The following is a 5,000-nucleotide window of genomic DNA, read 5'->3' on the forward strand; positions in this document are numbered from 1 at the left end:
CGCCCGCTTCTCCAGTCCGTGTTCGTGTTTAATATTCGGCCCGCCCGCTCGGAGCGAGGCCGGGAAGAGCGGCTAAGCCGACCGCTTCTCCGGTCCGTGTTCGTGTTTCATAAGCGGCCCCCCCGAAAGGCCGCGGCGAGCCAAAAGGCCGCCCGCTTCTCCGGTCCGTGTTCGTGTTTAATATTCGGCCCGCCCGCTCGGAGCGAGGCCGGGAAGAGCGGCTAAGCCGACCGCTTCTCCGGTCCGTGTTCGTGTTTCATAAGCGGCCCCCCCGAAAGGCCGCGGCGAGCGGCAGAGCCGCCCGCTTCTCCGGTCCGTGTTCGTGTTTAATATTCGGCCCGCCCGCTCGGAGCGAGGCCGGGAAGAGCGGCAAAGCCGCCCGCTTCTCCAGTCCGTGTTCGTGTTTCATTAGCGGCCCCCCCCCACCCGGAGCGAGGCCGCGGCGAGCGGCAACGCCGCCCGCTTCTCCAGTCCGTGTTCGTGTTTCATAAGCGGCCCCCCCCCTTCCGGAGCGAGGCCGCGGCGAGCGGCAAAGCCGCCCGCTTCTCCAGTCCGTGTTCGTGTTTCACATTGCCGGGGAGCCAGGCACTCATTTGTGATAAAAGTGGCACTCTGTCATATTTTCAGAAAAGTGGGACTTTGCCATATTTTCGAAAAAGTGGGACTTTGTCATATTTTCGAAAAGTGGGACTTTGTCATATTTTCGAAAAAGTGGGACTTTGTCATATTTTCGGCTCCAAAAGCTCTTAAAATGCTGTTCCCTATATATGTGCCGATAGTGTTTTGGAGATCTGGGTCAAACCTCCGCATCTTTTTGGTTTGAGGGTAGAGGTGGGGGGTCAACGCAAAAGATGCGGGCACTTAGTCATTTTTTCGGTTGGGCGACCAGGGGCGCTGTTGGCACTTTGTCATTTTTTCGGCTGGGCGACCAGGGGCGCCGTTTGCACTTAGTCATTTTTAAGGCTGGGCGACCAGGGGCGTTGAGTGTTTGGGCGACCAGGGGCGCCGTTGGCACTTAGTCATTTTTTCGGCTGGGCGACCAGGGGCGTTGAGTGTTTGGGCGACCAGGGGCGCTGTTTGCACTTAGTCATTTTTTCGGCTGGGCGACCAGGGGCGTTTGTTTGCTGGGCGACCAGGGGCATTTTTGACACTTTGCCGTTTTTATGGATGGGCGACCAGGGGCGTTTGTTTGCTGGGCGACCAGGGGCATTTTTGACACTTTGCCGTTTTTATGGATGGGCGACCAGGGGCGTTTGTTTGCTGGGCGACCAGGGGCATTTTTGACACTTTGCCGTTTTTATGGATGGGCGACCAGGGGCGTTTGTTTGCTGGGCGACCAGGGGCATTTTTGACACTTTGCCGTTTTTATGGATGGGCGACCAGGGGCGTTTGTTTGCTGGGCGACCAGGGGCATTTTTGACACTTTGCCGTTTTTATGGATGGGCGACCAGGGGCGTTTGTTTGCTGGGCGACCAGGGGCATTTTTGACACTTTGCCGTTTTTATGGATGGGCGACCAGGGGCGTTTGTTTGCTGGGCGACCAGGGGCATTTTTGACACTTTGCCGTTTTTATGGATGGGCGACCAGGGGCGTTTGTTTGCTGGGCGACCAGGGGCATTTTTGACACTTTGCCGTTTTTATGGATGGGCGACCAGGGGCGTTTGTTTGCTGGGCGACCAGGGGCATTTTTGACACTTTGCCGTTTTTATGGATGGGCGACCAGGGGCGTTTGTTTGCTGGGCGACCAGGGGCATTTTTGACACTTTGCCGTTTTTATGGATGGGCGACCAGGGGCGTTTGTTTGCTGGGCGACCAGGGGCATTTTTGACACTTTGCCGTTTTTATGGATGGGCGACCAGGGGCGTTTGTTTGCTGGGCGACCAGGGGCATTTTTGACACTTTGCCGTTTTTATGGATGGGCGACCAGGGGCGGCTAGTGGCTGGGCGACCAGGGGCATTTTTGACACTTTGCCGTTTTTATGAATGGGCGACCAGGGGCGTTTATTGGCTGGGCGACCAGGGGCATTTTTGACACTTTGCCGTTTTTGTGGATGGGCGACCAGGGGCGCCGTGTGGCTGGGCGACCAGGGGCGTTTGTGGGACCGGGCTGACACCGGGACTTTGCCTTTAATTCGGCCGCTCCAGGGAACCAGGAACGCCGGCCTCTGCTCAGCACAAGTCGGCCTGAAGTGGGACTTTGTCATATTTTAATCCTGGGCGACCAGGGGCGTTTGAGGGACCGGGATGACACCGGCACTTTGCCTTTAATTTGGCCGCTCCAGGGAACCAGGAACGCCGGCCTCTGCTCAGCACAAGTCGGCCTGAAGTGGGACTTTGTCATATTTTAATCCTGGGCGACCAGGGGCGTTTGAGGGACCGGGCTGACACCGGCACTTTGCCTTTAATTTGGCCGCTCCAGGGAACCAGGAGCGCCGGCCTCTGCTCAGCACAAGTCGGCCTGAAGTGTGACTTTGTCATATTTTAATCCTGGGCGACCAGGGGCGTTTGAGGGACCGGGATGACACCGGGACATTGCCTTTAATTTGGCCGCTCCAGGGAACCAGGAGCGCCGGCCTCTGCTCAGCACAAGTCGGCCTGAAGTGTGACTTTGTCATATTTTAATCCTGGGCGACCAGGGGCGTTTGAGGGACCGGGATGACACCGGGACATTGCCTTTAATTTGGCCGCTCCAGGGAACCAGGAGCGCCGGCCTCTGCTCAGCACAAGTCGGCCTGAAGTGTGACTTTGTCATATTTTAATCCTGGGCGACCAGGGGCGTTTGAGGGACCGGGATGACACCGGGACATTGCCTTTAATTTGGCCGCTCCAGGGAACCAGGAGCGCCGGCCTCTGCTCAGCACAAGTCGGCCTGAAGTGTGACTTTGTCATTTTTTAATCCTGGGCGACCAGGGGCGCCGTTGGCACTTAGTCATTTTTTCGGCTGGGCGACCAGGGGCGTTTAGTGTTTGGGCGACCAGGGGCGCTGTTGGCACTTAGTCATTTTTTCGGCTGGGCGACCAGGGGCGCCGTTGGCACTTAGTCATTTTTTCGGCTGGGCGACCAGGGGCGTTTAGTGTTTGGGCGACCAGGGGCGCTGTTGGCACTTAGTCATTTTTTCGGCTGGGCGACCAGGGGCGTTTGTGGGACTTTGTCATTTTTTGGGCTGGGCGACCAGGGGCGTTTGTGGGACTTTGTCATTTTTTGGGCTGGGCGACCAGGGGCGTTTGACACCGGCACTTTGCCTAATTTTTAGCCGCTCCAGGGAACCAGGCAGGTCGGCCTCATTCCTGCACTTCTGCCCCTGAGTTGGGCGACCAGGGGCGTTTGGGGAACCGGGCGGACACCGGCACTTTGCTCTTTTTTTGCCCGCTTTGGGGAACCAGGCAACTCGGCCTCATTTCAGCACTTCTGCCCCTGAGTTGGGCGACCAGGGGCGTTTGGGGAACCGGGCGGACACCGGCACTTTGCCTAATATTTGGCCGATTTTGGGAACCAGGACACTCGGCCTCATTTCAGCACTTCTCCCCTGAGTTGGGCGACCAGGGGCGTTTGGGGAACCGGGCGGACAGCGGCACTTTGCCTAATATTTGGCCGCTCCAGGGAACCAGGCAGGTCGGCCTCATTTCAGCACTTCTGCCGGTCAGTTGGGCGACCAGGGGCGTTTAAGGAACCGGGCGGACACCGGCACTTTGCCTAATATTTGGCCGCTCCAGGGAACCAGGCAGGTCGGCCTGACTTCAGCACTTCTGCCGGTAAGTTGGGCGACCAGGGGCGTGTGAGGAACCGGGCGGACAGCGGCACTTTGCCTAATATTTGGCCGTTTCAGGGAACCAGGCAACTCGGCCTGACTTCAGCACTTCTCCCCTGAGTTGGGCGACCAGGGGCGTTTGGGGAACCGGGCGGACAGCGGCACTTTGCCTAATATTTGGCCGCTCCGGGGAACCAGGCAGGTCGGCCTCATTTCAGCACTTCTGCCGGTCAGTTGGGCGACCAGGGGCGTTTGGGGAACCGGGCGGACAGCGGCACTTTGCCTGATATTTGGCCGCTCCAGGGAACCAGGCAGGTCGGCCTGACTTCAGCACTTCTGCCGGTAAGTTGGGCGACCAGGGGCGTGTGAGGAACCGGGCGGACAGCGGCACTTTGCCTAATATTTGGCCGTTTCAGGGAACCAGGCAACTCGGCCTGACTTCAGCACTTCTCCCCTGAGTTGGGCGACCAGGGGCGTTTGGGGAACCGGGCGGACAGCGGCACTTTGCCTAATATTTGGCCGCTCCGGGGAACCAGGCAGGTCGGCCTCATTTCAGCACTTCTGCCGGTCAGTTGGGCGACCAGGGGCGTTTGGGGAACCGGGCGGACAGCGGCACTTTGCCTAATATTTGGCCGCTCCAGGGAACCAGGCAGGTCGGCCTCATTTCAGCACTTCTGCCGGTCAGTTGGGCGACCAGGGGCGTTTAAGGAACCGGGCGGACACCGGCACTTTGCCTAATATTTGGCCGCTCCAGGGAACCAGGCAACTCGGCCTCATTTCAGCACTTCTGCCCCTGAGTTGGGCGACCAGGGGCGTTTGGGGAACCGGGCGGACACCGGCACTTTGCCTAATATTTGGCCGATTTTGGGAACCAGGCAACTCGGCCTCATTTCAGCACTTCTCCCCTGAGTTGGGCGACCAGGGGCGTTTGGGGAACCGGGCGGACACCGGCACTTTGCTCTTTTTTTGGCCGCTTTAGGGAACCAGGCAACTCGGCCTCATTTCAGCACTTCTGCCCCTGAGTTGGGCGACCAGGGGCGTTTGGGGAACCGGGCGGACACCGGCACTTTGCCTAATATTTGGCCGCTTTAGGGAACCAGGCAACTCGGCCTCATTTCAGCACTTCTCCCCTGAGTTGGGCGACCAGGGGCGTTTGGGGAACCGGGCGGACACCGGCACTTTGCTCTTTTTTTGGCCGCTTTAGGGAACCAGGCAACTCGGCCTCATTTCAGCACTTCTGCCCCTGAGTTGG

The sequence above is a fragment of the Hippichthys cyanospilos genome, unplaced genomic scaffold (assembly GCF_059441005.1).
Source record: "Hippichthys cyanospilos isolate Australia breed blue-spotted pipefish unplaced genomic scaffold, RoL_Hcya_1.0 HiC_scaffold_64, whole genome shotgun sequence".
In the NCBI taxonomy this organism is placed as follows: Eukaryota; Metazoa; Chordata; class Actinopteri; order Syngnathiformes; family Syngnathidae; genus Hippichthys; species Hippichthys cyanospilos.